Source organism: Trichosurus vulpecula (assembly GCF_011100635.1).
Source record: "Trichosurus vulpecula isolate mTriVul1 chromosome X unlocalized genomic scaffold, mTriVul1.pri SUPER_X_unloc_6, whole genome shotgun sequence".
NCBI classification, from domain to species: Eukaryota; Metazoa; Chordata; class Mammalia; order Diprotodontia; family Phalangeridae; genus Trichosurus; species Trichosurus vulpecula.
This window is the reverse complement of record NW_023494382.1, coordinates 39,014-64,109: the sequence shown is the minus strand read 5'-3', so window position 1 is coordinate 64,109 and position 25,096 is coordinate 39,014. Positions and strand designations below refer to the sequence as shown.

Here is a 25,096-nt window from a genome sequence, read left to right as displayed (position 1 = left end):
AGATAGAATACGTATAAAGTACTTTGAAAACCTGATACTATCATACAAATGAGAGATATTATTATCATTATCAGCATTGTCATTGCTACTTATTGTATGCTTATCACTACTGTGACCTCTTCCATAGAAAACCACGGTCTTGAGATGACAAGGGTGCAATTGATCATATTCTCCATATATATACAATTTGTGTCAGTGGATATTTATTGCAGCAATCTGTGTGATATCCAACATTGATATTGAGACTTTTGCTGTCGAATCCTAGGATGGTGTCTGAACAGAAAATTCGGCCAGTTAAATGCTGCTGATTGAATGACAGAACACTTGAGAAATCGCGGGATGTTCTCTCAAAAAATCAACTCACCCAGTAAAAGCTGCTCTTATTGTATCATAGAACACTTGTGATGTTATCGTTCTATCACCAAGGTAACTAACATGGGCAGAGGATGCAAACAGCAATTAAGGGACTTAGAGAGATCATTCCTGAAAAGCAAATCAGGAGGGAGGATGTGGGTGGTGTTTGGGACAGTGGTATTTTGAAAAAGTATGTAATGTTATGTTATACAAACATTGGCTGTGGATCATTGTATTATGCTGTGATTTGCGGTAGATTACTATGTGGCTCTGGGTCTGGCTTTGGAATTGGCTTCTTGTGGTTTAGCGGGTTATGGTTAATGCCACGACTATTTTTGTTATGGACATCTGAGTGGCGGAATGATAATTTTGATCTTCTAAAAGACATTCTTTCAGATTAGGTGCTAATTTTCTCATGGGCCATTTATTCTTCAAGATATTTATATTTATTTTAAATACTTAGAAAACTCGTTGACATTATGAGCCAATGGCACAAGACCGTAAGATTCATGAAGGGATCTCAGAGATGTCAAATGTTTACCCACCCTCTTTTCCAAATGGAAACTTTGGGGTCCACAAAGGAACAGTGAATAGTTTAAGTTCCCATAGTCTTGGAATGTTTTGTTGAGAATTTCATACATTCCAAAAAATGCTGTGTGCTAGAGATCCATGGAATTCATCTGTTGTTCACAATCTTAGGTTGAGGGCCTCAATGTATACTTGTAATCAATCTATTTCTAGGCAGGTTTGGCGTTGGGTGGAATATTGTTCATTTTCTTCATTTATAAATTGAAGATACTTATACATTTTATTTCCTGGACTGGTTTGAATATGCACATAAGACATGTGCAAAGCACTTTGGAAACCTGAAACTATCATACAAATTAGAAATATTATTATTATCATAAGCATTGATATTCCTATTTATTATATGCTTATCACTACTGTGATCTCTTCCATAGAAAACCATGGTCTTGAGGTGACAAGGGTACATTTCAGCGTATTCTCCATATAAAATACAATTTGTGTTAGTGGATATTTATTGCAGCAAAATCTGTGATATCCAATATTGATATTGAGACTTTTGCTGTCTAATCGTAGGATGGTGTCTGAAAAGAAAATTCGGCCACTTAAAACCTGCTGATTTAATGACAGAATACTTGAGAAATCGTGGGATGATCTCTGAAAAAATCAACTCACCCAGTAAAAGCTGCTCCTTATTGCATCATAGAACACTTGTGATGTTATCATTCTATCGCCAAGGTAACTAACATGGGCAGAGGGTGGTAAGAGCAAGTAAGGGACTCAGAGAGATCATTCCTGCAAAGGAAACAAGGTGGCAGGATGTGGGTGGTGTTTGGGACAGTGGTATTTTGAAATAGTATGTAATGTTATGTCATACAAATATTGGCTGCGGATTTTGTATTATGCTGTGATTTGCGGTAGATTATTATGTGGCACTGGGTCTGGGTTTGGAATTGGCTTCTTGTGGGTTAGTGGGTTACTGTTAATGCCATGACTATCAGAGCAGGAGTGCACAGCCTGCTGAAGACCGAAGCCCAATCCGGGTCAGGGGTTCTTGGGGAAGGTGGAGTGCTGGAGTGGCATAGCTGGCACATCCCCCCAGGCTTGGAACACAGATCTCTTTAGTCTACAAGCAGTCATACCCCGCTGAAAAACTCAAGGGTCAAGTTAGTTGGTTGGGAATATGGCCAGGCAGCGAAAACACACCCAGATTCAGTCTCAGATTTTGCATTCTTTCTTTGCTGACAAAGAAGACCAAAACATACAAACAGAAGAAGTCAACTAAGTCCAAGAGCCTACAACAGAAACCTCCAAGAAAAACATGAACTGGTCCCAGGCCATGGAAGAATTCAAGAAGGATTTGGAAAAGCAAGTTAGAGAAGTAGAGGAAAAAGTGGTAAGAGAAATGAGAACGATGAGAGAAAACCATGAAAACCAAGTCAATAAGTTGCTAAAGGAGACCCAAAAAAATACTGAAAAATACACTGAAGAAAACAATATCTTAAAAAAAAGACTAACTCAAATGGCAAAAGAGCTCCAAAAAGCCAATGAGGAGAAGAATGCCTTGAAAGTCAGAATTAGCTAAAAGGAAAAGGAGCTCCAAAAGACCACTGAAGTAAATACTACTTTAAAAATTAGATTGGAGCAAGTGGAAGCTAGTGACTTTATGAGAAATCAAGATATTATAAAACAGAACCAAAGGAATGAAAAAATGGAAGACAATGTGAAATATCTCCTTGGAAAAACCACTGACCTGGAAAATAGATCCAGGAGAGATAATTTAAAAATTATTGGACTGCCTGAAAGCCATGATCAAAAAAAGAGCCTAGATATCATCTTTCAAGAAATTATCAAGCAGAACTGCGCTGATATTCTAGAGGACAGGGCAAAATAGAAATTGAAAGAATCCACCGAGCGCCTCCCCAAATAGATCCCAAAAAGAAATCTCCTAGGAATATTGTTTCCAAATTCCAGAGCTCCCAGATCAAGGCGAAAATACTGCAAGCAGCCAGAAAGAAACAATTTCAATATTGTGGAAACACAATCAGAATAACCCAAGATCTGGCAGCTTCTACATTAAGAGATCGAAGGGCTTGGAACACGAAATTCTGGAGGTCAATGGAGCTAGGATTAAAACCTAGAATCACCTATCCAGCAAAACTGAGTATCATGCTCCAAGGCAAAATATGGATTTTCAATAAAATAGAGGACTTTCAAGCTTTCTCAGTGAAAAGACCAGAGCTGAATAGAAAATTTGACTTTCAAACACAAGAATCAAGAGAAGGATGAAAAAGTAAACAAGAAAGAGAAACCATGAGGGACTTTCTAAAGTTGAACTGTTTTGTTTACATTCCTACATGGAAAGATGATGTGTATGATTCATGAGACCTCAATATCATAGTAGCTGAAAGGAATATGCATATATATATATGTTTATGTATATATATAAGTGAATGTGCATGTATGTATATATGTATGTGTGTGTGTGTATATATATATGTGTATATATATACACACACACACACACATATACATACATACTATATATATATATATATATATGGAGAGAGAGAGAGAGAGAGAGAGAGAGAGAGAGAGAGGAGAGAGGACACAGGGTGAGTTGAAGAAGAAGGGAAGATATCCAAAAGAAATAAAATCAAATTAAAGGATGAGAGAGGAATATATTGAGAGAGGGAGATAGGGAGAGATAGAATGGGGAATGCGTTGGATTATCTCGCATAAAGGTGGCAAGAGGAAGCAGTTCTGTGGGAAGAGGGGAGAGGGCAGGTGAGGGGGGAATGAGTGAATCTTGCTCTCATCAAATTTGGCCTGAGGAGGGAATACCATACATACTCAATTGGGTATCTTACCCCACAGGAAAGAAGAGGGAAGAAGATAAAAAAGGGGGGGATGATGGAGGGGAGGGCAGATGGGGGTGGTGGCAATCAAAAACAAACACTTTGGAAAGGGGACAGGGTCAAAGGAGAAAATTCAATAAAGGGGGATGGGTTGGGAACGAGCAAAATATAGTTAGTCTTTCACAACATGAGTATTGTGGAAGGGTTATACATAATGATACACATGTGGCCTATGTTGAATTGCTTGACTACTTAGGGAGGGTGGGTGGGAAGGGAAGAGGGGAGAGAATTTAGAACTCAAAGTTTTAAAAACAGATGTTCAAAAACAAAAACAAAAAAAAATCCCTTCTAAATTTAATAGTCTCCAAATTAACAACTCTGTCATCCTTAAGAAATTTGAATTGTGTGTATTTCAGCTATTGGGGGATTTGGTGGGTTATGTATTTTGCAAAAGTAAGGAACTAACATTATATCATGTGGACAGTCATTCATAACACCTACACATAGGTAAAATAGGTCTTTGTTGCTGCTGATCTATAATCCAGCATTATTTTATTAACCCAGTGGCTGAAAAGGCAAGATATATCCATTGAACATGATTACAACAATGCATTTGAAATTCTTTAAATAGCATACATACTTTGATAGTGTAAGAATTATTTTCTAAAATTCTCTAGTTTACTACAGTGTCTACTATGTGCCAGGTAATGTGCAAAGTTAAATAGTATTTTGTGTAGATATTAGATACCATTACCAGTCAAGAAGCATCTTGAGGAAAAGTATTCAGTTTTATTTAAACTTAGAATCTGTCCTCTCAGTGGTACATAGTACCATGTTCCTTGTACACAGAAGGAGCTTTATAAATGTTTGTTGAATTTGTCAAATTAAATTACATACTTTATAGTAGGTGAAAATGATTTATGGTATTTTGAAATTTTGATGAAAATAAAACTAATAATAACTGCACATGTGAGGAATTAAAGTATAATGAGTACAATATTTTAAAATGTGCTATAATTTTCCTTAATAAAACACTTATAAAAGTAAAAAAAAAACTCAACCTCAATCCTTTGACATCTCTTTCCATTCACATTGTATATACCTTGTATGTACTACTTATTTTCATGCTATTCTCCCCCACCCCACAATTATAATGTCAACTCCTCGAGGATAGGAGCCATATTTTTATCTTTTAATCCTAGCCCTTAGAACAGTATCTGGCACAGTGAGCACTTAATAAATACTTGTTAACTGAATGAATCAAATTATTTTTCATAATCAATACAAACAATAAGCACAGTGAAATCATATATTCCCTATAAATTTCAGTTAATTGAATGATGGTAATTATGTGATCTACTATAGAATCACTTTTTACAATTGTGCGACCTCCAGTATAGATCTCTTCTCTCTGAACCTGATCTAATGCAATGCTTTCCCCATCTCTTTTCTCTTTAATGCCATGTCTTCTCTTCTCTTAATGTCTCTGTAACTACGATGTTAGAGTCAAGTGTGGTGGCTTTACTGTCCTTGATGGTGAAAAGTATAATTCAAAATGTTTTGCAAATTGCTTGTATTTTGGCTAACAAATGTGAATCATCATGAAAAATAATAAATTACTAATAAATTTTACCCACACAATATGAGAATGAGATAAGAGAGATTCTTCAATCTTCTAGGTTAAAGGAAACTAATATTCTTTGGCCAATAGTGGAAAATGAGGTAGAAATAGTTTAATAGTAAAGTACCTCGTTACAGTTTCTAGACATCAGCTTCCCTATCCATTCAGTTACTGCTCATGAGGCCCCATTTTCTCCACTGACCTTTCCCCTAGGCCATCTAGCATTGGATTGCCATGTGATATCAGAGCAATAAAGTTACCTAAAACAGAACATGAGATATAGAACCAGATAAGAATTAAGCAAATGTTCTTACCACCCATTCCCAAAATACCGCCTCCCCAAATTCCAGAGAATATAGTTTGTGGGTCCTCTGAGTTCTCCTTCCCATGCCATTTTATCAGCTCAACATCACTAGCTAGTAGAATAGGAAATTAGATTTGTGAGTCCATTCTCTCATTATTCCTTATGCTACTATCTCATGATGCCACAGAAACATAGGAGACAGTAAGACATCATTAGCAATTTTCCCAGCAACAAAACCCAGTAACCTTGAGGTCTGAAAGGCACTTTATCTCAGTGCTAGGTCCATACTATATTGACAATTTGCAACAACCACTTCTCATATTGGGAATTGTAAATGGGAAGATACTTGCATCTATTGTTTCTCAGAATATAGGAGGGAATATGCCACCTCTTTGAAGTAGCAGGTTTCAGATGTAACTGTATCAGCGTTTTCTGACTCCATATCCATTTTCCTTACTTTTCATTTCTGTATCTCACTTGTATCTTCCTGCATCTCATTAATCTCATGAGGTTTGTTATCAGCCTTCCACTGCATAGTGCAAACACTCCCCTCCACCCAGAGTCTATGCCAGAGTAATATTTTCACCTGCTGAACTCCAGCTTGTGGAAGATAAAGTCCCTCAAACTGCCATCAGTTCTGTAGGGGGGACATGTTCTCTCCCTGGAAACCTGGAAATCTCCTAGGAGCCTGGGGTAATGCACTGCAAGTGAAAATGCTACCCAGCATGGACACTGGTGGGAGAGTGGAGTTACAATCCTGCTTTTCTAATATTCCCAGTAGGAAATAAGTCAGTGTTGCGAGAGCAGAGCTGAGAAGACTAAAACCTTATCTTCTCTAGAAGTCTGAGAGGTTGTAGTTTGGGAAATGGACAGTAAGAATGAGCACTGCCTGATTCTTGTCACTTGTTAATACCTCTTCATCCTGTGTAAGTAAATGTGCTCTTGTATAACTATGATATCATAGCATTAATTCTGCTTAATTGGGAAGAGTCAGGGGAAAAAAATAGAGCCTTTGGTGAACCCAAATGGCATCCAGGACTTGAATAAGGCAGTGGGGTGCCATATTCATAAGTCAAAAGAATGACTTGTAAATACATTCATTGTTTTGTTTTGTTTTTTCTTTAAACAGGCCAAGAAAAGAAGAGAAATTCTTGATCTGTTAAGGAAACAAAGAGAAGAGAGAATAGAGGTGAGGCTGATACTGAAAAATGTACATGAACTTGCCTGGAGGAACAGAGTGTAGGAAATGTTTTACTTTTTATTATTATTATTTTTTTAATATTATTTTATTTTTAGTTTACCACACACGGTTCTACATAATTTTGAGTTCCAGATTTTTTCCCCTCCCTCCCCCCTCCCTCCCCAAGATGGCATGGAAGCTCATATAACTATCATGTATAACTTTGCATTGAATTAATTTATACACTAGTCAAGTTGTGGAGAAGAATTATGACCAATGGAATGAGTCATGAGAAAGAAGAGACAGAACCAAAAAAAAACCAAAAAACCAAGAACAAAAACAAAAGGGAAGAAAAAAGGCGAGCGTTTAGTGTGCCTCAATCTGCATTCAAACTTCACAGTTCTTTCTCTGGATGAAGATAGCATTCTCCATCGTGAGTCCCCTGGAGTTGTCCTTGCACCCTGCGTTGCTGAGAAGAGCGAAGTCTGTCAGCGTTGGTACTAACGGAATCCATATATCTGTGATTGTGTACAATGTTCTCCTGGCTCTCATCTGCTCACTCAGCATTATGTCGTGTAGGTTTTTCCAGGTTGTTACGAGGTCCGTATCATCCCCATTTCTTATGGCACAATAGTATTCCATTACCTTCATATACCACAGCTTGTTCAGCCATTCCCCAATTGATGGGCATCCCTTTGATTTCCAATTCTTGGCTACCACAAAGAGAGCCGCTATAAATATCCTTGTACATATGGGTTCCTTTCCCTCTTGTGTGATTTCTTTGGGATACAACCCTAGAAGTGATATTGCTGGATCAAAGGGTATGAACATTCCTATGGCCCTTTGGGCATAGTTCCAAATTACTCTCCAAAATGGCTGGCTCAGTTTACAACTCCACCAGTAATGTAACAATGTCCCAATTTTCCCACATCCTCTCCAGCATTTGTCATCCTCCTGCTTTGTTATTTTAGCCAATCTTACAGGAGAGATGTGGTATCTGAGAGTTGTTTTGATTTGCATTTCTCTAATCAGTAGTGATCCAGAGCATTTTTTCATATGCCTATACATAGCTTTAATTTCTTCTTCTGAAAACTGCCTGTTCATATCCTTTGACCATTTCTCAATTGGGGAATGGCTTGTATTCCTATATATTTGGCTCAGTTCCCTGTATATTTTAGAAATGAGGCCTTTGTCAGAGATACTAGTTGCAAAGATTTTCTCCCAATTTTCTACTTCCCTCCTAATTTTTGTTGCATTGGCTTTTTTTGTACAAAAACCTTTCAATTTAACATAATCAAAATTATCCATTTTGCATTTGTAATGCTCTCTATCTCTTGTTGGGTTATGAATTCTTTTTTTTCCATAAATCTGATAAGTAAACTATTCCTTGCTCTCCCAAATTACTTATAGTATCAGCCTTTACTCCTAGAACATGAACCCATTTTGACTTTATTCTGGTATATGGTGTAAGATATTGGTCTATGCCCAGTTTCTGCCCCACCCTTTTCCAATTTTCCCAGCAGTTTCTGTGAAATAGTGAATTCTTGGGCCAGAAGCTGGCCTCTTTGGGTTTATCAAAGAGTAGATTGCTTTAGTTGTTGACTTCTCCATCTTGTGTCCCTATCCTATTCCACTGATCCACACCCCTGTTTCTTAGCCAGTAGCAGGTAGTTTTGATGACTGCTGCTCTGTAGTACAGTTTAATATCTGGTATGGCTAGGCCACCTTCTCTAGCATGTCTTTTCATTAATACCCTAGATATTCTAGACCTCTTGTTTTTCCAGATGATTTTTGTTATTATTTTGTCTAACTCAGTAAAATAGTTTTTTGGTAGTTCGATTGGTATGGCACTGAATAGATAGATTAATTTAGGCAAAATTGTCATTTTTATTATATTAGCTCGGCCTAACCATGAGCAACTGTTATTTTTCCATTTATTTAGATCTGACTTTATAGTGTAGACACTATGATTATTCAGTCCACATTTTTTTAAATAGGCAAAATTCAGTCAGTATGTCATGAGCAACGACTAGAAGAAAAATCGACTTCATTTATGTCTTAAGTAAAATCTTTTTTTTTTTTAGAAAGAACTGGTTTCTCTTCTTCATAAACCAAAGGTCAAGGCACTCCAAGCAAACTAAGTTTATACTTTTCAAAATAATTTCTCTCATCTTTGATTCCCTAGTTAAAGATGCATTTTACTATAGAGGAATGAAACGAGAACACTTGACTTTGAATCAGAAGACCAATATTGAAGCATCAGCTCTGGCACTTATTATTTGTGTGCCCTGAAGTATTTGAACCATCTAACCTTTCAGAGCTTCAGTTTCCTCATCTATAGAATGGGAATGATACCTGTACTGGCTGCCTTTGAGAATTATAGGGAATGTGCTTTAAATAAAGTACTATAAAGCACTTAAAGTACTATGTGAATGTGAGTTACTAATAGTAATTACATAGTCAGAAATTATATTTTTTATATTCTGTCCTATGGGTACTCCATTGCTGGGACTTAAAAGGAAGGTTTTGCAGAATATTAAATAATCTACTCAATGGTCAGTTGAAACAACAGGATAAGAATAGGCAATGGACCTGTAATTTCATTGGTAAAGGGAACTCCCATATGAAGAAACTTGCTCCACCAGTGCACATTTGGCACTTTCCTTTCGACCAGTAGTCTTAGAGAGTTGCCTAGAACAATGATATCAAACTCAGATAAAAACAGGGCCATGAAACTGTACGTCAGAATCCCTGCTGGCTGTATATTGACTTAGAAAAGCACATATTATTAACATTATCCATGTTACATTATATTTTATTTTGTTAAATTATTTCCCAATTACATTTTCATCTGGTTCTGACCTCACAGGCCACATGTTTGACGCCTTTGGCCCAGAGCACTAAGAAGCTAAAGGACTTGTCCAGGGTCATACAGTGGCCTTCTTGGCTTCAAGGGTGACTATAGAATAGATAGACTACTTAATTTGGTGTTCATTAAAGAGATCACATAGCTTAACTAGACATATCAAACAGAGCACCAAAGGGGAGGCAAGGGCAACAAGGAAAGGACATTAGAGCAATATCTACCCCTAAAGCTGGGGCAACAATTGACACCAGCCCCCATATTAGGGCAGCGTCCACACCCAAACTAGCAGCAGGTGACACCTCCAAAATGTGACTGAGAAGTGCAATGGAAAGAGATCTCTCATAGTTGAAGGACCTGGGTTCAAATCCTACTTCAGATACTTTCTACCTATGTGATCCTGGGGCAAGTCACTTAACCTCCCTAGACCTCAATTTTCTTATCTATAGTAGGGTCCCTTCTAGCTAGTGATCTTTAATACCTTCTAAAGCAAGTATCTTATTTGCTTCATATTCAATAAGCATCAATATACTGATCACTGAGATCAGTTTAAGAAAGAGACTAAACAAATGTGAGTAATTTGAAGAAAATCTTCTATCATTGCTTCATTCTCCTGAAGACTCTTTTTGTGTCACGAGCCTAGTTCCTCTAACAAAAATGCAAGACCTGTGGAATTGAAAGAAAGACTATTAAAATCCAGCCCCACAACTTTCTCATATTGCTTGCTCCCACTTTCGGCTCTCTATACAAGGCACAAATAACCTTCCTGTATGGTGAGTTAGACAAGTTTCCAGTATTCTCCAGGATACCCAGAAAAAGCATTCACAGACTTAACCATTTTACCCTGCATAAAGCTATCAAACCAGACCTAACCTGTATTCTTATACCTTCAAGAATTGTGCAGAATGTGTTTCTATCTCTTACTTCTTTAGGAAAATAATGCTTTAAAGGCTAAAATATCCTGAAGATCCTCAAAGCCCTCAATTTGCCCTTAAAGTAGTGTTCTGCATTGGTGATAAATTCAAGTAAACAATATTGGAATTTCATAGGAAATTATTAATAAGCATAAGTCCCAGTCAGAATTTGCTTTTTAAGTATTTGGAAAGAAGGTAGAAAAATAATGACTAATGTTTATATAGCATTTTAAGGTTTGCAAAGTCTTTTACAAAATACACTATCTCATTTGGCCCTCGCAACAAATCCATAAGTGCTACAAACATTTATCATCCCCATTTTACAGATGAAGAAACTGAGGCTGAAAGGTTAAAGGACTTTCCCAGGGTCACAATGCTGATAAATAGTAAGAAGGCTTTGAACTGAGGTCTTCCCAGACCCCAGGTCTAATGCTCTACCAACTACTAGCAGATTGACTAATTGGTGAGCCAACTGAATGTAATTTCCTAGAGTATCATAGCAGCTCTGACAACTCAGATTTATTTAGCACTAGTTTTTTAAAGCATTTTCCTCATAAAAACCCTTGAGGTAGGTGAGTATTATTATCCCCATTTACAAATGGATTACAAATGGTTTATGGAACCCTATGATTCCATAGGGAACCCTAAGGAAGAGAAGAAATGAAAGCGAGAAATGTCATTATTTGGGCTCTAAGGAGACTTCATGAAGCAATTTCCTTAATCCAAAGAAGGTGACTTCATAATTGATGTAAGTGCTTTTTTCCATTGTGAGGAAATATTTGTTAAAAAATAAACAGGAACCTTGCAAACAACTCAGAGGGTGGGGAGGAAGGATAGTTTGATTTACAGTGTTAATAGAAATTCTATCATTTCTTCCATTAGAAATGGCTTTGTAAACTTTGAAAAAGTAAGGATTAAGGTCATATATTGGTTTATAGAGAACAGACTATAGAACTAACGGTAATCACTGATCCCCATTCATAACACATATCCTACAAAAGAGGCTGTCTCATTAACTAATCACCACTCAGCTTTTGTTCCCATCAGGGGACAAAAAGTATAAACATTTGGGGATTTTTTGTGATTACTATTATCCTGTCAATGTGTTTTAAATTGCACATTACTGAGCCTGAACCCTCAAAGACAGTATTAGCCTATCATTTTTATTACAATAAGATTCATCATTGCCAATTTTACAATGGTTTCTCATAGTCTGAGTCTTTGGCTGGTCTTACCCAAGGTGTAGTCCTCACCTATTTGACATCTTTTGAGGACTTTCCCTAACCAAAAATAAACAATAAAATCTTATTCAAGCATCCACAGTTAAGCATGATGCCTTCTGGTCACCAGAAGCACTCTAATGGGATTGACAGGGATAGAGATACCAGAAGCCCAGAGATGACCCAGAAGAGTGAAGCAGAAGGGGAAAGGGAAGAAAGGGGGAAGGTAAATCCAGCCTTGTGTATCACAGAAAGAAAATTATTCTAAACCCTCTCAAGCTTTCCGCATACGTGGTCTGATGCCTACAATTCCTTTAAAAGTAAAGAGTCCTTCATTTCATAATTAGAGATAAGCTTAAAATGTATATCCTCTTGGGGCTAGTATGATTCTTCAGGTAATATTCATCACTTAAATTCATACTTGCAATGCCCATCAAATCCTTTCCTGGAAGCAGGTTTTTATAATGTTTTAGAAAGTACAAAGGCACTAGAAGCCTGAAGAGGGGGATAGGTAGAGAAGGGAGAAGAAATGGAGTTGGAGAAGAGGACTTCAAGGACAAAGAAAAGGAAATTAGGCATGGGCATACCTTATATTTTTTATAGTGTCTTCTCATTTACACTACTTCCTTACCACAGTGCTCTGACACAGGTGGACCCCAGGTATCATTCCATGTTAGAGGTAAATTAAGGCTCAGCAGGTATGTCTGTAGATCCAACAGGATGTATTAGAGCTAGGGTTGGGCCTTAGGTCTTCTAATTCCTTGTCTAGCACTGCAGCTGGATGGCAGAATTAATAGAGTACTGGGCCTGGAGTCAGGAAGACTTGAGTTCAAATCTGGCCTCGGACACATTGGCTATATGACTCTGGCCAAGTCACTTAGCTTCCTCTGTTTGCTTCAGTTTCCTCATTTGTATAATGGGGATCTACCTGCCAAAGTTGTTGTGAGAATCAAATAATTGTAAAGTGCTTAGCATAGTGCTTGATCCATAGTGAGTGCCAAATAGATGTTAGCTATTATTATTAGTTATCTGGCATTCTTTCCATTACACCTGCAGAGAGAGGAGACCTGTGATCTTGAGCAAGCTAATTACTTCATCTCAGTTGGCCTTCACCTCCTCATCTGTAAAGTGAAGGGATTGGACTAGACAGTCTCTTAGCTCTCTTTGAATCCTGTTATTCTAAAGCTCTATGCCATTTTCCTCCCGAGGGCTGGCCCTTACTGTTATCTACAAGTAATCATTGAGTGGATCTTTTTTTGACATTTGTCATAATGTCACACATCTCTAACCTTGGCCCGAGAACGAACGAGATAACGGTGATTGTATCTATGTCAGAATAGAAAATGAAAAATTCCGTTAATTATCCAAATATTTCATGGACAAAATTTAATTTTCATTTTTCACCCGGATCGCATGACATAGTCTGGGGATAGTCTCTTATCTAAAAGGATTGTGTCTTTCTTCACCCACTTAGGGGATATGGTGATTTTTCAAGAAGTTCCAGTAGAATCCCCACAGAGAGAATGGAGCAGATTGCTAGGTGACCTTAGTCAAGTGCCCTCAGTTTCCCCATTTGTAAAATAAAGGGGTTGGACTTGGTCTCTAAAATCCCTTCTAATTCTAAAATTCTGTGATTCTATGCACTATATTCCTGTGGCTAAAACTAGCCCAGCTAAACAATTCTTTCGATCTGTTGCATGAAAACTCCTGCTGGAATAGCAGCCACTGGGTTCCTTAAATCATGCAGGGCTAAATCGGATCTTTCCTTTGGACCAGTTGTGTTGCTATAAGTATGGTCACCTAAAAATAAACCACATTCTTTCCCAGCTTGGACATTTTCTTAGCTATTTGAGTCCTTTAATTTAACTGTTTTTGAATATGCACATATAATTCTTTCCCTCCTGTTAAGTAAAGCCACTTCAACCCATAACGAGTGATCTCTCCTTTCTCTGTATTCCTAAAGTTCTTCTTGTCTAGAGCATTCATTTGGCAATCAATTCTAGAATTCCAGAATGATAAAACTGGAAGGGATGTCACTTTGTAAATTATCTAGTCTTAATCTCTCATTTTATGGATAACAAAAATTAGGCCCCAAGATAAGGATTTTGTCAAAGGTAACACAGCTAGATGACAGAATGTTGAACCTAGAGGCAGGAAAACCTGAATTCAAATCCAGCATAAGACATTTCTTTGCCATGTGATCCTGGTCAAATCACTTAACCTCTGTCTGTCTCAATTTCCTCCACTGTAAAACAGATCTCATAATAGCACCTATCTTATAGTGCCATTACAAAGAAAGAATGAGATAATTGTAATACAAGGAAAATTAGGAACCCCTGAGAAACCCCTAGCTACTGACAAGCACCCCCAGAAAGAATGGACTCAGATATCTTTGGCATTTAGCAAACCCCCTGGGACTCCATGACTCCACCAAGGAATGTCAGTAGATAGGACCATCCCACTGAAGGATAACCTGGCAGACCCTGTCTAGCAGATATCCCTGGGGCTCCGTGACTCCACCAAGGAATGTAAATGAGATTATCCCACTAGTACAATAACCTGACTGAATCTTTTGATCAGCCAGGACCTTTGTTCCCCCACTTTGTACCCCCATATCCTATATAAGCCAAGCCATCACCCCAACACATTTGCCATTGATTTGTGGTGCTGTACCCTGATGGCCACCGGCTAATAAATTCTCCACTTAAAACTTATACTCTGTGGTGTGTCTCGCTCGCTTCTGGTACAACATAATATTTGAAAAGTTCTCAGCACAGTGCCCGACATATAGTAGGTACTTAATAAATGTATATTCCACCAATCTTAGACTCAAACATTTTCAGGTTGGTAAGACCTGCCAGAGGCTGTGCCCTGTTGGCAAGACCTCCATAAAATGATGAGACCTCAAAATGAGAATGGAATGAAAAATGAAAGAAACATATAATTGAAAAAATAAGTGTTCTGGTAATTGAGGTTGTTTTATCAGTAAATTAGATCCAATACAGACTGGATAGAGAAACCAGCATCAAGATAGTCCTAAACATGAAAGTTGTTCCTTGAATTCTCCATTTTGGGAACAGGTACAGGTATTACCTCTGACAGGCAAAGAAGTTTGAGTTTTCTTCATTTATATATGATTGATTTGTTAGTGTATGATAGTTTGGATGTACTTTTAGTTATATATGAAAGTATGATCTACATCCCCCCAAATAAATAGATGCTTTTAATATTTCCTTGTCTGGTGCTTTTTTCCACTCTATCACTAAATATCAGCTATGGTCTTATGACATTTTTATGTTGTTATCTTGAGCTATCATTTATCTCTTGAATTGCTATTTAACTTTTCACATGTTTATATTCATCTCTCCCAACTGACTTATAAACTCCTTTGGGGCAGTACTATGCACAGTACTAATTTCTATTCTTCACAGTGCCTAGAATAGATGTTGTTGTTCAGTCATTCAGTTGTGTACTACTCTTCACGACGCCATGGGCCACAACGCACCAGACCCTTCTATCCTCCAGTGTCCTGAAGTCTGTCCAAGCTCATGCTTGTTACTTCCATGACACTGTCTATCCATCTCATCCTCTTTTGCTTTTGCCTTCAATCTTTCCCACCATTAGGGTCTTTTCCAATGAGTTTTGTCTTCTCATTATGTAGCCAAAGTATTTAAGCTTCGGCTTCAGTGTTTGACCTTCCAGTGAATAGTCTGAATTAATTTCCTTTAAGTATTGACTGATTTGATCTCCTTGCTGTCCAGGGTACTCTCAAAAGTCTTCTCCAGCATCACAATTAGAAAATGCTGATTCTGTGGCACTCAGCCTTCCTTATAGTCCAACTCTCACAGCCATACATTGCCAATAGAAAAACCATAGCTTTGACTATACAGACCTCTGTTGGCCAGGTGATATTGCAGTACCAACAGCGAGCAAGACACGCCACAGAGTAAAAGTTTTAAATGGAGAATTTTATTAGCCGGCCACCGTTTAGGGGCAATTAACAGCCCAAATCAAAACGGCTCCAGATGCCAGTGAAGAAGTAGTATTTATACAAAAAAATGTAGGTACAGTGGTTAATTATCTCTTGAAACTTACATATGTTATTTTAGCAGGCTCAGCAAGCCTTTGTTATTTCACTTTTATGATCACAATACATGAAAAGGAACCTCCTAAATAGATTGTAAATACAGCATATCAGATGGCTGACAAAGTGTCAACTGAATTACAACCCAGGATCTCTGTGTCCTATTTGCCATACATCCCACAACATGACTCATGAGATAAGAGCCAGGAAGAGTCAAACCTAATTCAAGAGAATGTCTGGGGCTGAGGCCTTCATCCTTCAAGGCCATAGGCAGACCAAGGGATGCTCCAGCTGGGTTTGTTGAAGCGAGATAGAGTCGTCTCTCAGCCCGCTCAGGAAATAAACTGAGATTGCTCACATCAGGCCCCTTTCCTGGCCAGTCAGTCCATACTCCCAGAACAGTCACAGGGCCAAGGACACCCGCTGAACGCCAAACAGCAGGAACTAAGTCTGTTTTTCCTTATGCAAACTGGGGTTTTATTAGTTAGGGGCTGGGGGCAGGGTTTTTTTTTAGCAATAGCTGGCTGCTCAGGCATCACAATATCTCTGCTTTTTAGTATCCTGTCCAGATTTGCCATAACTTTCCTTCCAAGGAGTAAGAGGCTTTTCATTTCATAGCTGCAGTCACCATCAGCAATGATCTTTGATTTCAGAATATAAAAAGAATAGAAAATCAAACACTGCTTCTATTTCTTTTCCCTGTATTTGCCGGAAGTGAAATGACCAATGCCAAGATCTTAGTCTTTTTTATGTTAAACTTCAAGCCAGCTTTTACTTTCTCCTCTTTCACCCTCATCAAGAGGCTTCTTAGTTCATCTTCACTTTCTGCCATCAGAATGATATCATCTGCATATCTGAGGTTATTGATGTTTCTCCTGGCAACCCTAATTCTGGCTTTTGATTCATCCAGCCTGGCATTTCACATGATATACTTTGCATATAAGTTAGTACTCCTTTTCTAATCTTAAATTAACCAGTTGTTCCATGTTTGGTTCTAACTGCTGCTGCTTGGTCTTGCATACAAGTCTCCTCAGAAAACAAAGATGATCTGGTACTCCCATCTCTTTGAGGACTTGCTACAATTTGTTATGTTCCACACGGTCAAGGGCTTTAGTGTAGTCGATGAAGCAAAAGTAGATGTTTGGTTTGGAGTTGTTGTTTTTTTTCCTGCAATTCCCTTGCTTTCTCCATAATCCAGTGAATGTTGGTTATTTGGTCTCTACTCCCTCTGCCTTTTGAAAACCAGCTTCCTCTTCTGACAATTCTTGGTTCACATTTTGCTGAAGCCTAGCTTGCAGAATCTTAAGCATAAACTTGTTGGCATATGAAATGAGTGCCATCGTTCAATAACTTGTAAATTCTTTGGCATATGTAACATTACATATGTAATTATTACCTGAATTTAATTCACTCATTCCCATCTATTTATGTTCATTGACGCCAGAGATATTGATGTTCAATCTTTCCACTTCCTGCTTGATCAAGTCCAGCTTACCTTGGTTCATAGATCTTTCACAGCAGGCTCCTATGCAGCATCAGACTTTCCTTTCGTCACCAGACACATCTGTGGCTGAGATCCCTTTCAGCTTTGACCCAGCTACTTTCTTCTTTGGAGCTACTTATAGTTTTCCTCCTCTCTTCCCCAGTAGTGTGTTGGACACCTTCTGACCTGAGGGGTTCATCTTCTAATATCCTATCTTTTATCATTTTAATACTGTCCATGGGGTTTTCTTGGCAAAGATCCTGGAGTGGTTTGCCATTTCCTTCTCCAGTGGATCGCCTTTTGTCAGAACTCTTCCTTAGGAGCTGTCAGTCTTGATAACCCTGCAGAGTATAACTATGCAAACCCCTCTGCCATGACAAGGCAGTGATCCAGGAGGAGAGAGTAGATGTATTTAGTTGGAATATAATACATCACTGTTGATTGACTAGTTGTCGTCCAGTCATTTTTCAGTCGTATACAGATCTTTGTGACCCCATTTGGGGTTTTCCTGGCAAAGATCCTGGAGTGGTTTGCCATTTACTTTTCCATCTCATTTTACAGATGAGGAACTGAGGCAACAGAGTTAAGTGAATTACTCAGGGTCGGGGGCGGAGCCAAGATGGCAGCTGGTAAGCAGGGACTAGAGTGAGCTCCTTACAGAGTCCCTCCAAAAACCTATAAAAAAAATGGCTCTGAACCAATTCTAGAACGGCAGAACCCACAGAACAGCAGAGGGAAGCAGGGATCCAGCCCAGGACAGCCTGGATGGTCTCTGGGTGAGGTCTATTCCACACGGATCTGGGAGCTGGGAGCTGGGAGCTGGGAACGGAGTGGAGCAGAGCCCAGCCTGAGCGGCGTGGAACAACCAAACTTGGAGTCGGGCAGATGGGGCCCCTAGCGCCCTGAATATGTGAGCTGCGGCAGTTACCAGACCCCTCGACCCACAAACACCAAAGACTGCGGAGAAGGTTAGTGGGAAAAGCTGCAGGAGTGGAAGGAGTTCGCGGTTCGGCTTCCAGCCCCGGGGGCAGCGGAGGTGGGGCAGCTACACCTGTTGTTACTTCCGGCTCCAGGCCCACCTGGTGGGAGGAATTAAGTGGCGGATCAGAGCAGGAGTGCACAGCCTGCTGAAGATCTAAGCCCAGCCCGGGCTGGGGGTTCTTGGGGAAGGAGTGGTGAGGGTCTGACAGAGCTGGCACCTCCCCCTCAAACGTGGAACATAGAACTCGTTAGTCTACAAGCAGTCATACCCCACTGAAAAACTCAAGGGTCAAGTTAGTTGGTTGGGAATATGGCCAGGCAGCGAAAACGCACCCAGATTCAGTCTCAGACTTTAGATTCTTTCTTTGGTGACAAAGAAGACCAAAACATACAGCCTAAAGAAGACAACAAAGTCATAGAGCCTACCACAAAAGCCTCCAAGAAAAACATGAACTGGCCCCAGGCCATAGAAGAACTCAAGAAGGATTTGGAAAAGTAAGTTAGAGAAGTAGAGGAAAAATTGGGAACAGAAATGAGAAGGATGCGAGAAAACCATGAAAAACAAGTCAATGACTTGCTAAAGGAGACCCAAAAAAATACTGAAAAATACACTGAAGAAAACAACACTTTAAAAAACAGACTAACTCAAATGGCAAAAGAGCTCCAAAAAGCCAATGAGGAGAAGAATGCCTTGAAAGGCAGAATTAGCCAAATGGAAAAGGAGGTCCAAAAGACCACTGAAGAAAATACTACTTTAAAAATTAGATTGGAGCAAGTGGAAGCTAGGGACTTGATGAGAAATCAGGATATTATAAAACAGAACCAAAGGAATGAAAAAATGGAAGACAATGTGAAATATCTCCTTGGAAAAACCACTGACCTGGAAAATAGATCCAGGAGAGATAATTTAAAATTTATTGGACTACCTGAAAGCCATGATCAAAAAAAGAGCCTAGATATCATCTTTCAAGAAATTATCAAGGAGAACTGCCCTGATATCCTAGAGCCACAGGGCAAAATAGAAATTGAAAGAATCCATCGATCGCCTCCTCAAATAGATCCCAAAAAGAAATCTCCTAGGAATATTGTCACCAAATTCCAGAGCTCCCAGATCAATTTGAGTATTGTGGAAACCCAATCAGAATAACCCAAGATCTGGCAGCTTCTACATTAAGAGATCAAAGGGCTTGGAATGCGATATTCCGGAGGTCAATGGAGCTAGGATTAAAACCTAGAATCACCTACCCAGCAAAACTGAGTATCATGTTCCAAGGCAAAATATGGACTTTCAATAAAATAGAGGACTTTCAAGCTTTCTCAGTGAAAAGACCAGAACTGAATAGAAAATTTGACTTTCAAACACAAGAATCAAGAGAAGCATGAAAAGGTAATCAAGAAACGGAAATTGCAAGGGACTTACTAAAGTTGAACTGTTTTGTTTACATTCCTACATGGAAAGATGATGTGTATGATTCATGAGACCTCAGTATTAGGGTAGTTGAAGGAAATATGCATATATATATATGTTTATGTATATATATGAGTGAATGTGTATGTATGTATATATCTATGTGTATATGTATGTATGTATATGTATGTGTATATACGTATATATGTTTATATATATATATATATATATATATATATATATGTAAAAGAGAGAGAGCAGACACAGGGTGAGTTGAAGATGAAGGGAAGATATCTAAAAGAAATAAAATCAAATTAAGGGATGAGAGAGCAACATACTGAGAGAGGGAGATAGGGAGAGATAGAATGGGGTGGATTATCTTGCATAAAGGTGGCAAGAGGAAGCAGTTCTGTGGGAGGAGGGGAGAGGGCAGGTGAGGGGGGAATGAGTGAACCTTGCTCTCATCAGATTTGGCCTGAGGGGGAATACCATACATACTCAGTTGGGTATCTTACCCCACAGGAGAGAAGAGTGAGGAAGATAGAAAAAAAAATAAAAAGGGGGGATGATGGAGGGAAGGGCAGATGGGGGTGGAGGTAATCAAAACAAACACTTTGGAAAGGGGACAGGGTCAAGGGAGAAAATTCAATAAAGCAGGATGGGTTGGGAAGGAACAAAATGTAGTTAGCCTTTCACAACTTGAGTATTGTGGAAGGGTTATACATAATGATACATGTGTGGCCTAGGTTGAGTTGCTCGACTTCTTGGGGAGGGTGGGTGGGAAGGGAAGAGGGGAGAGAATTTGGAACTCAAAGTTTTAAAATCAGATGTTCAAAAAAAAAGTTTTTGCATGCAACTAAAAAATAAGATACACAGGCAATGGGGCGTAGAAATTTATCTTGCCCTACAAGAAAGGAAGGGAAAAGGGGATGAGAGGGGAGGGGAGTGATAGAGGGGAGGGCTGACTGGGGAACAGGGCAACCAGAATATATGCCATCTTGGAGTGGGGGGGAGGGTAGAAATGGGGAGGAAATTTGTAATTCAAACTGTTGTGAAAATCAATGCTGAAAACCAAATATGTTAAATAAATAAATTTAAATTAAAAAAACAAACAAACAAAAAAAAAAGAATTACTCAGGGTCATGCAACTAGGAAGTATCTAAGGCTGGTTTTTTACTCATGAAGATGAGTCGTCCTGATTCCAAGCCCAGTGCTCTATCCACTCTGCCACCTAACTGTCCCTAGTAATTTTTACTAATTATGGCAGAAATTGGACCAGAGAACACCCTATGTAGCATGCACATACTTGTTATAGTTTTAAGACCATCTCCGTAAAAGTATAAGGGCCACATATGAATAGAATCCAAGATTCTGCCTTGGCTATTTCAGAAGTTATTTTTCTAAAATTTTACTAGTTTCTAATAATAGTAACAGTTAGCATTTACATAGTACCTGCTATGTGTCAGATACTGTGCTAAGCTCTTACAAATATTATCTCATTTAATCCTCACAATAACCCTATGAGATAGATACAATTATTATCCTTTACAATGCAGGAAACTGAAGCAGAGGTGAAGTGAATCGTCCAATTTTCTACAGCTAGAAGTGTCTGAGGAGGGACCTGAACCCAGGTCTTCTTGACTCCAGGCCCGGCATTTTATCCACTGCACTACCTAACTGCCAAATAAAAGATGATTATAATTAAGCGGGTCTCCCCTCACTCTCTAGAGGTCTTGAAGAAAAGGGTACATGAACACTTATTAGATATGTGGTGGAGGGATTTTTTGGTCAGACAAGTATTGTACTAGATTGTCCCTGAGGTTCCTTCCAACTCTGACATTCATTTTATGAAACTGTCTTTAAGCAGAGTCAGCCCTGAGAGTAATTTTGGCTTAGTTAACTGTCTCTTTCTATGTCTCTGCCTGGTTCTGGTCATTCATTCTAGGGAGAGAGACCTGAAAAACTTCCCCACCAAAGTTTCAGCAACTTAACATTTAATTCTTCCTAAGAATGTTTGCCTTTTAAAAGTATAGAGGAGTTGGCTTAATATAAAGGAATTAATGGTGGAATTTCAGGCACTGTGACACTTGGGTGGGGAAAGTATTTTGGGTGTAGGGGAGTCATCCCATGTTCCTCAAATACTACCACATAGGCTTACTCCACAGATGCATAAAGTTGCCCTTTGTTATAAGACTTAATATTCAGAACCCCAAAATCTGTACTTAATTCCTGGGGAGGTTTCCAAAAGATCATTTCATCATGTAGAATGTGTGTTCCAAACTACAGCTTTGTTTACTGGAATTGACTTATTACCTCCAACAGGAAAGTACTCACAAAATCAGAAAGAAACGACGGAGAAGAAGTGAAGGCCTTGGGTCAGCTTAATTGACAGTGAAGGAAAGTAATTTTGCTTTTGAAAGTGCCCCCTGCCGCACCTCTTTATCAGGTTCCTTTTTGTTGTTCTAGGTTATTAAAGGTCAATGAAATAAATTTACAGACAAATAAACTTTCAAGAGAACTTGATGAGTTGTATGTACTTGTGTATCCTATGCTATTTGATCACTGCTACACTCGATAATATCTGTTCCAATTCTCTTACTTCATACTTTCTTATCTTCTTGCTTACTTTTTGGTGTTTCTTTTTGAAGTTGATTATCGGGATTGCAGGATTTGACCACATTAGGTGTGTCAAAGGCACCGGAAACAGGTGCTGTGAGTAGCCATCTCGGGAGCCATCAGGAAAAACAGAAGAAGGAAATGGGGGATGGGGGTGGGATGGGGAGGGATGCTGGTATCTCCAAAATGCCACCTCAGCACTAAAGGTTTCAAGCCAGTTTTACTCTTGGCATCTGTGGCCTTTCCCCTTTCACTTTAAATGAAAATATTTCTAAGCCAGGTGCTCAGAATTAAAAAGTGCTGGGGAATAAAAATAAGTAAAGATGTAGTTCCTGCCCTCAAAGAGCATATAATATAGTCTACAAAGGAAAACTAAACAGGATGTTCTGATTAATTGGATTTAGGGGTGGGAGAGAAGGGAAGGGAAAGGAAAGAAAGGTGATTCCAGTTTTACTCTTGGAGAAAATCTAGAGTCCCTTTCAGAAAGCAGACCGCTGCCAGATCTTGGAATACCCAAATCACCGTGCCAGTAGCTTGAAATTCATACACATTGTCAATCCTTTCAGATTATTTGAACTCCAATTATGTCCGGGGCAACAAAACTGCTTTTGCTCTATTCTAAAAATCCCCCTCTCTGTGTCAGCAACTTCAAAGACCAGATAAGATCAACAAAAGGTACCTTGTCTACAAAATGTCTGCAGCCAGAACAAAGGGCTAGAGACATTTGCATCTCCAAGTGACCCTACCTTGTCTATTGCCTTGTTTACCTAAGAACTTCTTTTCTTTCATAGGGAGATCATAAACTGCAGTTGGGAAACTGTTACTTAAAACCTTGTGCTTTTTGTTCCAATCAATCAGAAGCTTGCTTGCTTCTGATTCCATGATCATGTACCCGTTAGCTTCAAGGGAATAAAACTATATGAATTTTTGTATCACCTAGCCTGTTGTCTAGTTCAACCAAACTTCTCTAGGTTGACAACACAAACCCAAGACATGCTAAATAACATTTCTGAAAATTTCCCATTGAAGCCAACTTTCCAAAAAAGAGTTGATTTGGGATTTTTTGTTTTGTTTTGCTTTTTAGTTTGCCATTAGAATTAAAATGTTTTTTCTTCATTGACACTTTTAAGTTCCCATATGCAAGCCTGGTTGTCCAGGTTAAAGGGTCAAGATTTCACCACAAACTCACTCCACTTCTTCTGCCTCCCCACCCAAACTTTGCAACTGTAAGGTCATGAGTGTTACAGGTGGAACTCAGGAACCTATAATCAGTCAGGCAACAGGTCCAGTTAATAGGCGCAATGGTGTCAGAAATGTCTCAGAAATTCTTTTTTTTTATCTTTAATTTAATTTATTTAATATATTTAGTTTTCAGTGCTGATTTTCACAAGAGTTTGAATTACAAATTTGCTCCCCATTTCTACCCCCCCCCACTCCAAGATGGTGTATATTCTGGTTGCCCTGTTCCCCAGTCAGCCCTCCCTTCTGTCACCCGACTCCCTTCCCATCCCCTTTTCCCTTCCTTTCTTGTAGGGCAAGATAAATTTCTACGCCCCATTGCCTGTGTATCTTATTGTCTAGTTGCGTGCAAAAAACTTTTTTTTGTTTTTGAACATCTGTTTTTAAAACTTTGAGTTCCGAATTCTCTCCCCTCTTCCCTTCCCACTCACCCTCCCTAAGAAGTCAAGCAATTCAACATAGGCCACATGCGTATCATTATGTATAACCCTTCCACAATACTCATGTTGTGAAAGACTAACTATATTTTGCTCCTTTCTAACCTATCCCCCTTTATCCAGTTTTCTCCCTTGACTCTGTCCCTTTTCGAAAGTGTTTGTTTTAGATTACCTCCTCCCCCATCTGCCCTCCCTTCTATCATCCCCCTTTTTTTATCTTCTTCCCTCTTCTTTCCTGTGGGGTAAGATACCCAATTGAATATGTATGGTACTCCCTCCTCAGGTCAAATCTGATGAGAGCAAGATTCACTCATTCCCTCTCACCTGCCTTCTCTTCTCTTCCTACAGAACAGCTTTTTCTGCCACTTTTATGCAAGATAATTTACCCCATTCTATCTCTCCCTTTCTCCCTCTCTCAATATATTCCTCTCTCATCCCTTAATTTGATTTTATTTCTTTTAGATATCTTCCCTTCATCTTCAACTCACCCTGTGCCCTCTCTCTCTCTCTCTGTGTATATATATATATATATATATATATATATATATATACACACACACACACACATACATATATACATACATACACACTCACATATGCATATATATACATAAACATATATATATATGTATATGTATATATATGTATATATACATATTCTCTTCAGCTGCCCTAATACTGAGGTCTCATGAATCAAACACATCATCTTTCCATGTAGGAATGTAAACAAAACACTTCAACTTTAGTAAGTTGCTTGCAATTTCTTTTTCTTGTTCTTTTTCTTGATTACTTTTTCATGCTTCTCTTGATTCTTGTGTTTGAAAGTCAAATTTTCTATTCAGCTCTGGTCTTTTCACTGAGAAAGCTTGAAAGTCCTCTATTTTATTGAAAATCCATATTTTGCCTTGGAGCATGATACTCCGTTTTGCTGGGTAGGTGATTCTTGGTTTTAATCCTAGCTCCATTGACCTCCGGAATATCGTATTCCAAGCACTTCAGTCCCTTAATG

The 25,096-nt window shown here is 38.8% G+C and overlaps 1 long non-coding RNA gene across 2 annotated transcripts in view; it reads left to right on the top strand.

Annotated features, from left to right (window-relative positions):
- Positions 1-1,532: 1,532 nt before the first annotated feature.
- Positions 1,533-25,096, top strand: part of LOC118833250 — a 50,086-nt gene continuing 26,522 nt past the window's right edge. For both annotated transcript variants that reach the window (XR_005009307.1, XR_005009306.1), the window contains exon 1: positions 1,533-1,617. This is a non-coding gene — a long non-coding RNA (uncharacterized LOC118833250). The remainder of the gene's footprint in view (positions 1,618-25,096) is intronic.